This window comes from Cyanistes caeruleus, chromosome 17 (assembly GCF_971803275.1).
Source record: "Cyanistes caeruleus chromosome 17, bCyaCae1.hap1.1, whole genome shotgun sequence".
In the NCBI taxonomy this organism is placed as follows: domain Eukaryota; kingdom Metazoa; phylum Chordata; class Aves; order Passeriformes; family Paridae; genus Cyanistes; species Cyanistes caeruleus.
The window spans coordinates 5,149,364-5,165,075 of NC_141717.1; the positions used below are offsets into that span (position 1 = coordinate 5,149,364).

A 15,712-nucleotide genomic window follows, 5' to 3' on the forward strand; every position below is an offset into this window, starting at 1 on the left:
ACACTTGGAATTAATGGCACCTTGCACTGAAAGATGACTTGGAAGAATTTATTGCACTTTCTTCACGGGGCTGTGTTTTGGAATGGCAAGGTGTACTGATCACTAGGAACGTGTGTGAGAGGTGTCAGAGCTGAGATTCTCAGGACAGAAATTGCAGGAGCAGGTCCATCAGGTGTGTGGCACCAGCAAAAACATCCAGTGGATGAGCATCAGTAGAAATGCTCCATGGAGGGGTGTCAGTAGAAATGCTCCATGGAGGGGTGTCAGTAGAAATGCTCCATGGAGGGGTGTCAGTAGGAATGCTCCATGGAGGGGTGTCAGTAGGAATTCCTCATGGACAGTTGACAGCAGGAATGCTCAGTGGATGGCATTGGCAGGAATGCTCTTTCAGCATGAATTGGCTGTGGTCTGTGGGATCTGCAGACAGACAGAACAGCAGTCTGTGTCCCCATGCACACACACAAGGTGTTTGCCTCTCCCTGGGAGCGTGGGGCTGAAGTTGACTGCTGAGGACACTGTGCCAGAGCAGTGGCACTCCCCTGCAGCACACTTGGCAGGCTGCTGGGGGGCAGCCAAAATAGGCTGGGCATAGCTCTGTGATAATCTTCCTCTATGGCTCCCAAAATGAAGGGAGCTTGGAAATATTTCCACTGTATTGTAAGCGTGGAAATAGGTGGTACCCCAAAGAAAAGAGAATTTATACCCTGGGTATCAGTAGATTTCCCCAAAACTTCACAAAGGGAAAATTACTCAAGAACTTCAGTCAAGTGACTGGATTTGTTTGGATTAGAAACCTTTCAGCTCTGTTTTCACACAGCTCCCATGTTTGTGTGATTGCTTCAATTTGCATTTATGGGTCTAACACATTGAAATATCAGTGCTCAGATCTAAACTCAGCACTGTTAACACTATGCACTAGGAATTTTTATTTAATGAAAATACTAATTAAAAAAAATATAGAAAGTGAAATAATGAGAGAATACCAAGGAGCAAACAGGTCACTTCATGTTTTAAATCTTCCTCTGCCACTGGCGCCTATGGGAGCCATTACAATCATTTATTTTCTTTATCAATTTATTGCTTTTCCCTTTAGGCTAGAGAGAAAAATAAGCCCCCAGCTTTGGGTGGCTGTATTGAGGATAGCAGCAGCATTCATTGCTACAGTGTTTTTTGGGGTGTTTTGTAAATTTGTCTAAAGGACTGATAATCAGGGGAGAAATAAGCCACTTTTTCAAAGCTGTTTGAGTCAGAAAGGAATAGTTGGTGTGATTTTCCCGGTGATGCATCATTGTCTTTTCCATTTCCCTGCAGTGATAACTGCTGTGGCAAGGCCTGTGCAGCCTGGTGCAGCTGGGATGTGCAAGTGGGGTAGAGGAGCTCCTGTTTTCATTCTAGCTGAGCATCAGACAGTGCAGCAAACAGCAGCTTGGGGCAATGCTGATGTCCAAGCAGAGGCCACCGCAGCCCAGAGAAGCATCTCTGATCCAGAATCCCTGGCAGGGACATGAGGGCAGACTGCCAGCACTGCTCCCCTTGCTCACAGAGGGAATCATCAAGAACAAAAAGCACCATCAGTAAAAATGGGTGCCAAGATTTGTTTTGTCTGTCTAACACTGCCAAGAACAAAGTCTTGATCATCTTGCTTGTCCCAAGCCCTATCCAACAGCTTTTGAGATGATTGAGTTTACACTGCTTGAGTTAATATTCTCCCCTATTATTTTTTCTCACCTGACTGTAGGTAATAGCAGCCAATTTCTTGTGTGCTGAGAAAACTTGTATTTCAGGGAATGCTGCTGCTCCCTCACATGAGACTCCCCCAGTCTCATCTCAATATTGCATTTTTTAGGCCAGTCAGATTGAAGTTGGAATATGTGAGAGTTTCCCTCATCTGAATTGTGAGTGGACATCGAGGGAATAGAATATTTATTTGTGTTTGTACTGTATATTTTGTACCATTTGCAATGAGTTTGTATGGAATGGTAATGTTTCAGTACTTAAATGATAAACTTTTGAAAAGTAAGAGTCTGTTCATAATGTGATGCATTGCACAGGCCAGCCCTCCAATACAGAGAGTTTGTACGAAAGAGGTTTTTTAGTCCTTGAGGCACATTGAGTGTTTTTTAGCACTTTAAAGCAGTGTATGTGAACATATTACAAAAGAAATTGTAAGGAATTGTCGGTTTTAAACAGTTCTACTCCATCAAATCAAATATCACCCTTTTTGAGTGTTTTACAAAAAACCTCAAACACATAAAGCAGTGAATTTCAGATGGATTGTGTGGGTATCCAGATTCAGATTTGTACCAACAGAAGGCCTGTTTATTATTTCTTCATGCATATTGCAATTAGCCACCTACACCAAATTGGGCATGGGATAAAGAATTGTTCCCTTACCACAAAATCTCCTACAAAATGCAAGTTTGGGAGGAAGATCCAGCTGGAATTAAGCCATTGCTAGATCAACTTTGGTTGTCTTTCTGACTTAGAAACTGGGGAAAATTGGTGCCCTTGTCTCAAGGAGACTTTTTGTTATAGGTGCCTGACCTCAGAAGTGCTGGGGCAGGGAGTGCAACATGCTGGTGTATTTTTCACATAAGAAAACTCAGGAATAATGGAGAGATCAGGGAAATGGGTGGTGCCCAGAGCTTTGGAGTGTGTGAAATGGTCTGACAGTGAGCAATGTTAACTTAAAAATTGAGGAAGGCACAAGGATTTGCCATCTGCCTCCAAGAAATAGGGAATATCCCACAACGTTAAAATAACAGAAAAGATTATTCATTCTAAGTTTATAGAGATGAAATAGAGTTACTTTATGACTAAGACTTAGTAGTAAAGGTACATATATAAGGCAGCTGATAATGTTGGTAATGTGGAGTAATATTTGCAGTAGGAATCAGGGGATTTCGGTGCTTAGTTCTGCCATTGATTCACTCTGTCAGACTTTGTCAGCACAGTGTCTTCATTTCTACTGTGATAAAAGATGGCTGATAAATGTGCTCCTAAAGATCTAGTGGATTTTGAAAGATTTTGTGGTAAAATTTGCAGATGATCCCTGTGGTATGATCATTTGCAGCCATATTTTTAATTTTTTTTTTCCTCTTCATGAGGAATTTTACTTCTTTTTCTTCCTTTGAAAGTTAATGTATATTAGGAGGAAATGTATCATGATACACCCATAGGAAATGTTTATTTACTTCTCATGGTTTCCTGAAACCCCAAACTGTTGTGTCTCGTGTGCTGATGAGACAGCTTGTCTCACTCATGGTCAGCCACTAAATCATTCATGTCAGCCCTTATGTTTATGTAACACCACTGCAGGCAGGGCTGAAGCTGAGTCCTGAAGCAGCTCTGCAGCAGTTTTTGAATGGGCTGCTCTTGGGATTTTTCAAGGGTTTGACTCTACTGGCATGAATGATTGTTGGGATGAGCAGAGGTGCCAGCAGCGAGCGTGGAGCAGCCGTGCATCCCCCAGGCACTTGTTCCACGAGCTGGGATTGCCAGCCTGCCCTGTCCCTTGTCCTGGAACAGCCTCAAAGGTTTCATCTAAAAGGAGGAACTAGGAACTGTGTGAAGGCTGTGGAGGAGGAGGAACAAAGACCCTGCTCAGCCAGCCTGGGCAGGCAGGCAGGAGTCCCTGAGAGGGGCTGGATCTGTGGACAAAGGGTTAAAGTGGGATTGAGAGCCAGGGTTCCTCTCTTGGCTGGAGCCCTGGCAGTGCAGAGCTCGCTCTGTGCTCGGGGGGCCTCTGCAGAGCTGAGATAATGGAGTTTCCCTGTGCTCACCCAGGGCTGCTGTGCTCCAGGAGGAGGCTGAGCTCTCTCAGGGGGAAGCTGCTGCTCTCTGCCCCTCGCAGGGTGCACTCATGGCATTCTCCACCAGTTCCACCAGTTCCAGAATGGAACCACCAGTGCCACCCACCCCACACACGTGGCACTTTGGATCAGTAATATATCACATTTATGGGATGGGAGTATCACCAGGTTTCTTTTTTCTTGAGGACAGAGATTTTGATTAATTTTTTCCTTCTCTTCAGGGTTAGCACTTTTCCTTATATATATTTCAAGGTAGGGAAATTGCTCACTTGACAGCTGTGGATAAAACATGAAATTTTAGATAATGCTTTAAATTCACCAGAGACAAACCTGCTTCAAGGTAATTTATAAATTAAACTAAATTCAAATATTGTCTTTTGGCATCTACATGTAATTAGAAAACTTTCTTGAAGAGGAAGGAGATGGCTGGTACACAAATTATTTTGCAGCTAAAAATAAGACTGTTTAGAGATTGGATATCATCAGGTGAATCACATGTTGAACAAGCTTTCTTCATTTTGTATTTAAGTTTTTCCCTGCTCACCAGCTTGGCTAGTTTCAAGCCTGCTATGTACAAGTTAATGGGGAGAGAGGCAGAGTATGAGATTTTGCAATTTCTTTGGTGTAAATTTGATTTCAAAATTCTGTCTTCTCCCATCTCTCTTTCTCTCTCTTATGGGATCACAGATTGGTTTGGGTTGAAAGGGACCTTAAAGCTGATTTTATTCCAACCCCTGCCATGGCCAGGGACACCTTCTACTATATCAGGTTGCTCTAAGCCCCAAAATCCAAACTCATCTCCTCAGGGCTGCTCTCAACACATTCTTTGCCTTCTATCTTTCATTCTGATGCTTGAAAGGAGCAAAAATAGCCCTTTGAGAAAAAGTGGGATTTTTTTATGTTTTGGGAAATGCTATTTCAGAGCCACTTTATTTTTCTTCCCTTGGATTTGATCCCTGTGGTTCCATCAGCCCACAATGCTCATGTGGAGAGCAGGGAAATGCTGAGTGAGGCTGTTCCTCAGCTCACTCCCAAGGCTCAGAGCCTCTGCCCTGCCCTGCTGAGCATCTGAGCATTGTCCTCTCCCCTCTCCTCCACCCTTTCCCTTCCAACGTGTCCAGTGCATAGCATTCCTCTCTGCCTTCTTGCTTTTCACTGCTTTATTTAAGCAGTTCCCCACCTGCCACTGGCTGCAGAGGCAGCATCTTTAGGAATGAGTGGGGAGGTCACTGAAAACATTTGTTTTTTGTCACAAGCCTCGTAGCTGCACTGGGGCTGGTGAGCAAGGGCTGTGCTGCCAAGCAAAGGCCACTGGCTTTCCCAGCTTTACTGTTCTGATAACAATTCTGAGCACTGAGAGATCATTCATTCAAGCACATAAATCAGAAAAGAAAAGAAACAAAATTATCCTTTGCAAGTAGCAGTGTGCTGTAACACGCCTCTAACAGATTGCACCTTTATTCAATTTCTTTGTAAAGGGGCCGTGTGTCAAAAGGCTTTTTCCCTGGACCTGCTAAAATGTTAAATGGAAGGACAGCAGATTTCCTCTACCTTTTACCTTGAAGCAGTAAACATTGTTGCTGGGAGGTGACATCACTCAAAAACTGCCAAATCCAGATATGGCAGGATCCAGGGCAACCTGTACCCAGCAGGTTTCTAATTCTGACCTGTAATTGCAGTCATTTTCAGAACCTCAGTGCTTTCCAGCTGAGTTTCCCTTATTCCACAGTAATGGAGAGGTAAAGCTGCAGCTGTCTCGCAGCTGAAGGACCTTAGAGGAATGTGTGGGTAAATATCCATCCTGGGGAAGTAAGGATTTGTAACATTTGGGTGGTTTTCAAGTGGGAAGAGCAGTGTTGCTCCATAGGACATGCACCAGCTCACGTGTCCTCTGCTCGTTAAGTGACTTGGCACGTGCCAGTCTAGATGAGGCAGGAATCCCGAGCAACTGCTCATTACTGGGCAAAAAATAACAGGAAATTATTTGCTCCCAAATACCATTCTCTTCTCACTAAAACTGTTTTGCAAGATTGCAGTGGTTTTGAAGGAGACGAACACTTTGGAAAGCACGTTATTGGGGTTTTCAATTTTGAGAGGAGATATTACATTTGTTTCAAAAGTAAAATGAAGGTAAAGATGACATTAAACTCAAAAGGACGTGAAACAAATCCCCTCCCCATACGTGGATTGAAAGATATATAGTCTCCCTAAAGTTTTTCAAGATTTTTATTTCAGAAAGTTAATCTTAAAATCAGGTTTTGGTAATAATAATAGTAATGGGGCACAAGCATTCAGTTTTAGGGATGATCATTGGGAGGAGATTGCAAATGTGATGTGGAGGAAAAAAGGCAATATAAACATTTTGGCACATGTAACTAGACAGCAAAAGTGTTGAAAATAAAGATAGCAAGTCATATCTGCTCACTGTAAGGACTGAAATAATAGGAATGTATACTTTAAATGTGTTGTGATTAGACCTGTAGGTAGCCTGGTGCACTCTATGCAGGGTAACATTTTACTCAAAGATCTAAAATACTTCAAACCTCATGCTGCCAAATGTTTCTCCATCACCACTTTAATGCTTCCTTGGTCACCAAGTGTTGCTGATGATGTTGCAGTGTGAAACACTCCTTGCAAATTATTTTAATCTCTTTTAATTAAGCTTTTTACCTTCCTTGCCAATACACAGGACCTACCATGAGCAGTTCTTTTTTGTTTGTGTTTACAAAGTAGTTTATTTTCTCTGAATGCTGTGAAATGAAATTTTTTAATGTCATGCCGTGATGGATAAGCCTTTTAATATTTTAGCAGAAATTAGTCCAATAAACTAATTACTTTGTCTAATGTGTGGTATCTGGACTGAGATCACAGGTAAAAGAGCTGTGTGGTGCAAACACCAGGGCTTGAGTATTTCTTTATTTTTGTAGCACAGCTCTCAGCTGTCAGTGTGGTTTTTTGTATTTTGCCTTAATAAAAAGTCTTTATTTCATCATCTCAACAGTTTTGCCCTCGGAAAACAGAGCTTTGCCTACTGTGTTGAACGGAGGACCTGGAGGACAAATTTAATATACAGCCATCACTAACTGCATGAGTTACCTGCAGACTACATGGGCAGCTTTATGAAGGTAAGGAGACAGCAGGCACCAGTGTGTGGTGATGTCTTTGTTGTTCTTGTATGATGCACTGAGGGAGCATTAATGAAGATAATGTAATTTGTTCTTTATACACTGGAGTGAAGAGTGAGGGGACGCATGGACCATGCAGCTTTTTTCCAGATGTCAGCTGCAGAGGAGTTTCCAGGGGCATCACCCTCAGGAAGCAATCTGAATGCTGGGGACTTTGAAGCCAGGAAAGAGGAATTTGGGCCAGGAAAGAGGACTTTGGGCCAGGAAAGAGGACTTTGGGCCAGGAAAGAGGACTGTGGGAGGCCAGGCTTGTGGTGCTGCTGGCACATAAGTGGATGCCTCTGCAAGGTGTGGTTTTGCTGGGGCAGGGGATGGAGGTCAGTGCTGCTGCTGCTGGGGTTTGGTTTCCAGCACAAGTAGCAATGGTTACATTTGGCTTGCTGGTAGTGCAGAAGGTCTAGAATAGGGCTATAAAATACCTTTTTTTTTCCTTTCTTTTTTTTTTTTTTATATTCCGTGTTCCTTGGCTCCTTATCTTCTTTAGTGTGAAGGTTTGGGGCTTAAAGGAAGGAAAAGTGATCACAGACATGAAAGTCAGCTCTAGTGAGAGAGGAAGTGATAACACCCAATACTCTGCTGTATTGCTCTGTATCATGCAGTCGGTTTTTCAGGTTTTTTATCTCTCCTTTGGATTAAGAGGCTCTGAGGCACAGGAAGGCTTGATGTATTTGCTGCTGCAGTGTGTTGGGTAAAGGAGCTCCTGAAGAGTGAGCAGGCACACATCAGCTCACCCTCCTTCAGCTGATACAGATTAAAAAGGAGGCAAAGCCCAAGAGCAGGAGCATCAGCTGTGCAGACATGTAGGGGTTGTGAGCAGCTCAGGGAACCTCTCAACATCCTTACACAAGTTGTCCAAATGTCTTGGTCAGTCATTTGCCATCACATTGCTGAAGATGCTGTCCTCACTTATCTCCAGACAAGGTGCAGATCTGGGGAGTGCAGAGCCAGGGAGCCATCCTGCAGCCTCAGAGCAGATCCTGCCAGCAGCTACAAATCACCCCACTGCAAACGTGCCTCAGCAGCTCTTGTGGAGTCAAAACAAGCAACCAGAGCTGCCCTTTGGATGGAATACTCTGTCCAGGGCTTGTCTAGATTAGGGGTTCTGACTGCTCTCCGTAATCCAAGCATTTAAAAAATGTATTGGGAATTGTGAATCTGTTTACAAGTGATGTGATAAGAGTGCTGCTGGGAACAGGTGTGTTATTGTTTTATTATAAACCCTTGTGGGTTTAGGAAACATTCTTTTTGGTGGTTTACTGCTGAAGGTTAACTGAGCAGTGGTGGGCATGAACAGGCAGATGCAGGTAACTTAGATTTTAGGCAAGTTTCTGAAGCTGTCACCAGAGGCTGCTCCCTCCCAGCACGACCAGCACAACTCCAGAACAGCCTGGGCTTTTCTTTTTCTTGCAAGGGAGGGTTTAAGCTGCTTGCTTGTCATGTTCATCTGTGCTAGAGGGAGCTGGACCATCCACCCCCTGCACAAACAGAAGAAAATAGGTCCTGTTTCACACACAGATCATATTTGTCTGAGAGTTTCTTGTGCCTTTCAGTCATTTTTAATTTATACACTGTCTTCACACATACTGCATTTTTTTGATTTGTTGCATAGGAAATTACTGCAAGCTGGTTTTTCAGTTTTCCTTCTAATACCTACACAAAAGTCAATTAAAACTGATGTCAATTAGCTGTGAATGACTTTTGAGAACCCTATTAAACAAAAAATATGAGCAGATGAGAACTATTTAAAATATGGGAGTATGTCAGTTTTAATATCCATTATGTTGCTGTATTTCCAGGCCATAAAAGTGACAAGAATGGCATGCACTGTGTAAAAGAAATTTGTTATGGTCACTTAAAAAAATGTTTTTATTATTATTAACTACTGGAAAGTCAGATATGGATAGTAAATATTCTTTGATATGGAGTACAGATGTTCATGAACTGACACTTCAAATTTCCCAATTTAAAATATTTGTTCCTGTTAATAAGAGTTTTGCTGCTGCTCTGAAATCCTTAAAACATTTTTAAATGCTTCAGGGGTTTGTGAGGTGTGTGTAGCTGTTACTACCTTATGCTTGCTCTGTGAAAAGGTACAAATTGTGCAAAAACTGAATGTTGTGTTCAGAACATTTGCTAAGTGAGTGAGGGGGTAGAAGTTAGCCTGAGTCATCATATTGAGCCATTCCACAGGTTCAGCTAACCAGCACTGGTCAACAAAAGGTGTCCAGGGCAGACAACAAGAAAAATACATGAGTAAAAAGAGACCTTTTAAGTTACCTCCCCAATCATCTGTGACTTACAAATTTTTGGATACTTGTAGTTGTTAACCCTGAATGAGATTTTTTTTTCCCCTCTGAATATATGAATATATTTAAGTCTTGAATCCATGTAAAATTTCAACACCAACAGAATCTCATGGGAATAAATTTCAGTAGTTCTTTATAATGAAATGTATCTTTTAAATGGTCTGATCATAGGTTAAATAGCTTTGTTCTTTTGAATTTCAAATTTGCATCTGACAATGGTGTTCTATTAACCAACTCCAGTTGCTTAATTTATTACAGAAAATGTCTCAACTGTGCTCCTGAGTTTTAAACATGAGTTTATCCCTCAGCCATGGTTTTTTGTGGGTTGTTTTTAAATTCTTTTCTCTCTTCCATCTTATTCTTGCAGATTAGAAATCAGCTTGAAAGTGGGCAAACCTCAGTCAGGGTTTCTGGATTTACTGGGTGGAAATGGCAGGAGCTGAGAAGCACCTTCAGAGCAGGTTGTACACGGCAACAGCAGTGCAGGAACACATAAAAAAGACATAATAGATGAACTGCAGAGCAAACTGAATTAGATACACTTAGAGCAGTGTAATGAACTGGTGCCTTTAGTAATTAGCCAGGGCTGAAGTGATCTACTGTGGATTATATTCTTTGACTCTCTAATAATCTAAGTCACATTTCCCCTGGTTGACATTTAGCAAGGGCCTCAATTTTCTGGTGTTTCATAGCTCACTTTTGAATGCTCAAAACCTGGATGTTAATGTTGAGAGCTTCAGTTTAAATTGTCCTTTCTGCAATTTTGTATGCTTCGAACTTTATTACAATTCTGTCCTTTAAGTCAGATACATCAGATGTTATTGCAGACATATTAGAGTATAAAACTTGTCTGGACTCAAAAATGGCAATAAAATTGAGATCCTTTTCCATGGAACTGGCTCTTTATGGACCTGTTTTCCCAATGGAATATCCACCAGCTTCTTCATTAGTGTCCAGGCCTATATGAGCCATGTGGTGCTGGATGTATTCTGGTTCCAGGCTGCAAAAGTAGAGCATAGGTACACCCAAAGGGGTGATCTCAGTGCTGCTCTGACAATCCTGCTTGACATCCCCAAAATCTCTTTCAGACCTCACTCTTTTTTTTTCACTGTTTTTGGTTGGTTGATTGATTTTGTTGGTCTCTTTTTTATTAACATTTTACTTCTTTTTTGAATCAGAAAATATGGTTCAGTGTGCATACTTTTGTATTACTGCAAACTTCAAAAGATAAATAATGCAGCTTTAAGTAATTTAAAATGACAAAAACGTATAAAGGTTGAAATGTGCGTCTAAGTTCTCAGTGTTTGATGCTTCCCTGTGAAGAATTGAAGAACCTTGAATTTTGGAGTATTTTCTGAAAGTTTTATTTATTTCTTTGAGGCCTGTAGTCATATCTTCATATGGGAACTGATATTCTTGTCAATTTGTTGCCTTTGAGAGTGGAAGCTTCAAGTGAAGAAGTTCAAGTACCCTGATGGTCGTGTCAGTGTGTTCATGTTTCGTGTTAAGGGATCCTGACTGAGAAATTCAAACATTACTGAAAGTAATGAGCAATGACATGGAGTTAGTTAAATGTGTTTACAGGTTTCTATTTGTCTCTTTTAAGACATCTTTGGAATTATCATCTCATAAGTCTCAGGCTGATGTATGTCAGGTGCTGGCATCAGGATTAGGACTTGAGCAGTCAACAGACTTTTTTATTTTCATCTGAGTCAAAATGTGTGTATGTTGATAGTATTTACCAGCAAATATTTGCATAGGGAAAAAGGCTTTAAATGCTGCTGCTTATCTGGTCTTTAGCCCCATAGCATTTGTAGCAAAGATGCTGTTAGCTGAGTTGTGTTATTTAATCTGGTGTTCAAAAGAAAATGTCAACCAGACCAGCTCTGAAAATTAAACTATTCCAATGCCTTTAGGACTTCTTTCTTCCATTGAAAATTCAAATGAAAATAAACATAGAGATTTTTCTATTCTTTATGGAAATCCATCTGTTCCTGTTTCTCTTTCTCTGTGATTTTGAACTATTGCATCTGCTTTGCCTTGCTCCTTTCCAGGATCTGTCATTGCTCTTGTTTCCTGTTGCATTTCATTTCTTCCTCTCTTCTTTTAATATTTAAATCACTCAAACCACCCGAGTTTTTAATGATCTAATTTTTCAGATCAACCAAATACCTAACACTGTTGGGATTTCCTGTCATTTTGCCTGACAACATTCCTCTTCTTGGCACCCATTCAGTGACTTGTAATACACCCACAGCACTTGAAACAAAGGTTACATTGCTTCCCTGCGGTCTCTGCTCAGCCTTTGGTACCTTGGCAGGATTCACAATTAGCAGTAAATACATTTCTGGTTGCAACTTCTCAAATTTAGCTGCTGGAACACCACCTGGAGGATTGTGTTACGTTTGAATTTGCCAACTATTAGAGAGGCAACTGTTAGAGCTGCTCTGGGTTTTCCCTTCCATTTGTACAGCTGATTGACTCTCTTTTACACTGAGCTCTCTCACAAACGAAGCTGGGACAACTCTTGGTTGTCTGTGTTAGTTGAGGGTATGGATTGTTCCATATAAAGGAAATAGCACTGTTAATCCAAGTTCCTGTGAAAGATCGTGAGAGGGGGACTGAGCAGGGAGGGGCATATGGAAAATTGACTGGAGAGCCTATGGACACCTTGAAGTTAGTGTCAACCTAAAACAGCCCCAGCAGGTTGCTGTGCTGGAGGTCATGGGGCTGTCTGGGCTTTCTGGGGCAGCAGAGTTACCTGAGCCCAGCCAAAACACCTGAGGCTACTTGAGTTAGTTTGGGCTGCAGCAGTGAACATGGCCTTATGATGCTCTCAAAAGAGAGAAGAGCAGGGAATTGAGGGAGACAGGTGAATATCTCATCTCACATTTTGCCAGGTTTGGCAATAGCAAAGCTGTGCCTTCTGCAGGAAAGAAAAGGGCTGGGTGGCTCCTGTAGCTCGTGGCTGTGCTGCCAAGGGCTTGGGCTGGAGAAAGCAGCTTTGGGCTGCCCAAAGCCATAAAAACCAACACTTCAGTCAGGTGGGCTGCTCCAGGTCCATGCTCAAACACATTCCCCATCATGGCATAAACATGGCACAAGTCAAATGTTTGCTTCTGATGTCTCAGCACAGCTGAGAGTAGGTTCCTGTGCCTGGTGGTTGTGTGTGGTGGAGCTGTACAGCACGTGGCTGACTTGCTCAGAAATATCCTTCAAGAGCTTCAAAATTCTTGACTCCCTCCTATGGTTTCTGGACATGAGGTGCATAATGTGTTATTATTCCACTTGCTGATTTCTAGTGTCATACAGGACTATTCAAATTTTGTTTGAGTTGCTGCGTCTGGAAAATGGCACATTGGAACTTACACTTGGCTTTAATTGCTTCAAGTGGAAGAGGCTGTTAAGGGAACACTTTTCAAACCCAGCCTTTGCTGGAGCAGAGTATTTTATTCCATTCCCATCACAAGTACTTGAGCAGGAGATAGGCCTCTCCTCCTCTGGAGCATTATTGTAGAGGCATGTAAGAGAGAGTAAGGGTTTTATGAGCCTCCTGCTCAGCAGTAGATAATTTAAAATCCAGAAAAAATGACCACTCTGAAATTTTGTGAAAAGAATCTGAGAGATGTACAAGAACAAAGTGAACTTTTTAAAGCATGAATGAACATTGCCAACAGGTGAACAGTCCTGGAAGCCTCTTCCCTTTTGCTGTTCAGCTGTTTCAAATGCAAGCAATCACAATGCAGTCCTCTCTGTTCTGCAGCCAGGACATACCTGCTAACCCAAACAGCAATCTGGGGCTCCTAGAAAGCTGTTTTGAGGCTATAAGGGGGGGGATTTCATCTGAAAAGAAACTCATGTTTATTAATGAGAACAAGGTATTTTTTCCTCCTGTTTGAAGGATGATTGATATCAGGGAGATTGTTTGTGACCATGATGTACTGCTCTAGCTCCTGGCTCGCTGCTGACTCCTCTGACATTTGCCTTGCATTCACACACTGGGGATAGCCCAGATCCCCCACCAAATATCTCCAGTGAGAAGTGCCCCATGAAGGAAAAACAACAACAAAAAATATCTTATTGGTTCTTTAGAATGCTAGCTGTTGAGAGATTTCTTATTTTAAAATTATGTGGTAATGGTTTAAGTTTTACAGCAAGTTCAAGGTGAAAATTTCCTGTTTGATGTGACTGCTCCCATCTCTCATGGCACTGCTGTTAATATGTAGCTGTTGACTTTCAGTGAAAAAATAACAGTTTTGCATACATCTCTTCTACCTTAAAATGTAGTATCATCACAATTCACTTTTACTTGGCAAAAGTTAGACTTTCAGTTACCTAGGGTTAAAATATTGTTGGAAGAATTTTTAGAATAAAGCAAAAGTTAAGATGGTCATTCATCCAGAACTCCAGCCAGGCTCCAAATGAGCCATTCTTTATCTCTGTGTAGTTCAGATCACTTTCCTCCCTTTCCCCTTGTTTAGCTTTGTGTGCTTTCATCTGAGACTGAAATAAAAAGACCTAAATTCTGAAAAGATACATGTAGCGCTTTTTCAGAGATTCAATAGAACTGGAATAGTTAGGAGTATGTTTTGGGCACTTATCCAAGCCCAAACAAATCTCTACTTATTCTGAGGAACAAGAACTGAATTGCTATTACAGAAACTGCTTTCACAGGTGAAAAAGAAAACAGCCAGCGAGTGAGATAGGCAGAGTAAAACAATTCTGCTTTTCCCAGCTGAATAACAAATACGTTTTTTCAGCCTCCACTTTTTTTTTTTTCTTCCTTTCCACTTCACCTGTAAAAGCTGTGGGTTTGGGAGCAATATACCTTTTAACTCAGCTTAGGGAAAAAAATAGTTAAAAAAATATCAGATCATGCATGACAATCCACACAGCAGTGGGGCAGAGAATGGCAGAGAATGGAGCTTAATTTGTTCAAAGCAATTCAAGAAGGCAGTTCCTGATCTGGAAACTTGGTGCATTTTTTTGTATGCAGAAGCAACCTGACATGTTTCTTTACCCCAAGTCTGTATATTCTGTACAATCATGTACTCTTGGAGTGAACGGCATTTGGTGTGCACGCGCTTTCCATAATTCATTCACAATTCTCTGATCTCATTAATATTCTAGTTTAAACACCATGAACTTGGTCAAAGTAAGTTGTTTCAAATATTTAAATACAAATGTAGAGAAAATAGTTGGCAGTTGTTACCACCCTTCCCCTTTTGTTATTGATGACTCTTTTACACTCATCCAGTCTCTTCAGGGAGCATTTCCTCATCTCGGTAGAAAGACCCTGGCCCTGCCTGACTGGAACAGAGAGTTTTGTAATTTTTGTCAGGAGAGAAATTCCTGTCTTTGTGACACGCAAAACCACATCTAGAAAACCTCCAGGGGACATTTCTGTTTAAAAGCTGTTTGCTGTCACTATGGAAAGGTGCAGGGAATCGATGTGTGTGGTGGTCATTGCTCCCAGTGTACTCCTCCCCTTCCCAGGAGAGACTCTTCCCTGTGGGCTGGTACCTGAGCAGGGGGAAAGCAGGATCCCTCCTTCTTTGGCCTCAAACTTGCATGTTTTTATGTAAGTACAACACACTGCACCTTTAGTCTCTAGCTTTAAATTTGCCATGTTAATGCTAAAGACATAATCATGAGATTTTCACTTTGTGAGATTGTTTCAGATTTATTTCCACTGCCACTGGCTCCTCTATATGGAGACTCAGACTGTGCAGGAGGAAAAAATCTCACCATAGTCAGTCTGCTGCTGATGGTTAAAGAGGCTTGGAAGCATCATAAAGGTCAAAAATATTGTAGCTATAAATGGAAGTGTTTAAAGTTGGAGAGCGATTTATGCAAGAGGGCAGCATGAATTGGCACTGGAACCATTCTTTTCCATTATTTCTCTAAATGACTCTTTTAGTAGTGTTGAAATCAAGATAATCAAGTTTGAGAATTAATGGGAAGGAACAGCAAATAATTAGGAAGAATGCTATCAAGTAGGTAACTGCTCTGACTACTGGCATACCTGATTCTGTAGCTGCAGTGGATGTGACTCTAGAATGAAAGTAGATTATCTTCCATTCAGCTCCCCCCATCACCCTCCTTCCCCAAACTATTAAAGTGTTGGCTTTTTGTTTTGTTTTATTTATTTTATTATGAATGAGTGACAGTTAGAGAAGAAAGCAAAGACTTATGGTGATTTTTTTTTTATGAAACTTGTGGTGTTAGGTTTTCCTTGTGGCCTGGATGTAACCAGCTCTCAATGCTGTGTAGCCCCTCCCTGTTTCAGAGAATCCTGAGGGTCAGGTGCCCATTCCTAATGGACTATCAAATTAACATGACTTTTTAGCACAGTTGTCATCTTCTTTTTTTATTGTCATGATGATTATTCTTTTTTCCTTTGGGAAAA

At 41.5% G+C, this 15,712-nt stretch overlaps 1 long non-coding RNA gene across 1 annotated transcript in view; it reads left to right on the plus strand.

The window, feature by feature from the left end:
- Positions 1 to 15,712, plus strand: part of LOC147650025 (uncharacterized) — a 73,690-nt gene that overhangs the window by 44,852 nt on the left and 13,126 nt on the right. The window contains exon 2 of the long non-coding RNA XR_015277272.1: positions 6,814 to 6,937. This is a non-coding gene — a long non-coding RNA (uncharacterized LOC147650025). The remainder of the gene's footprint in view (positions 1 to 6,813; positions 6,938 to 15,712) is intronic.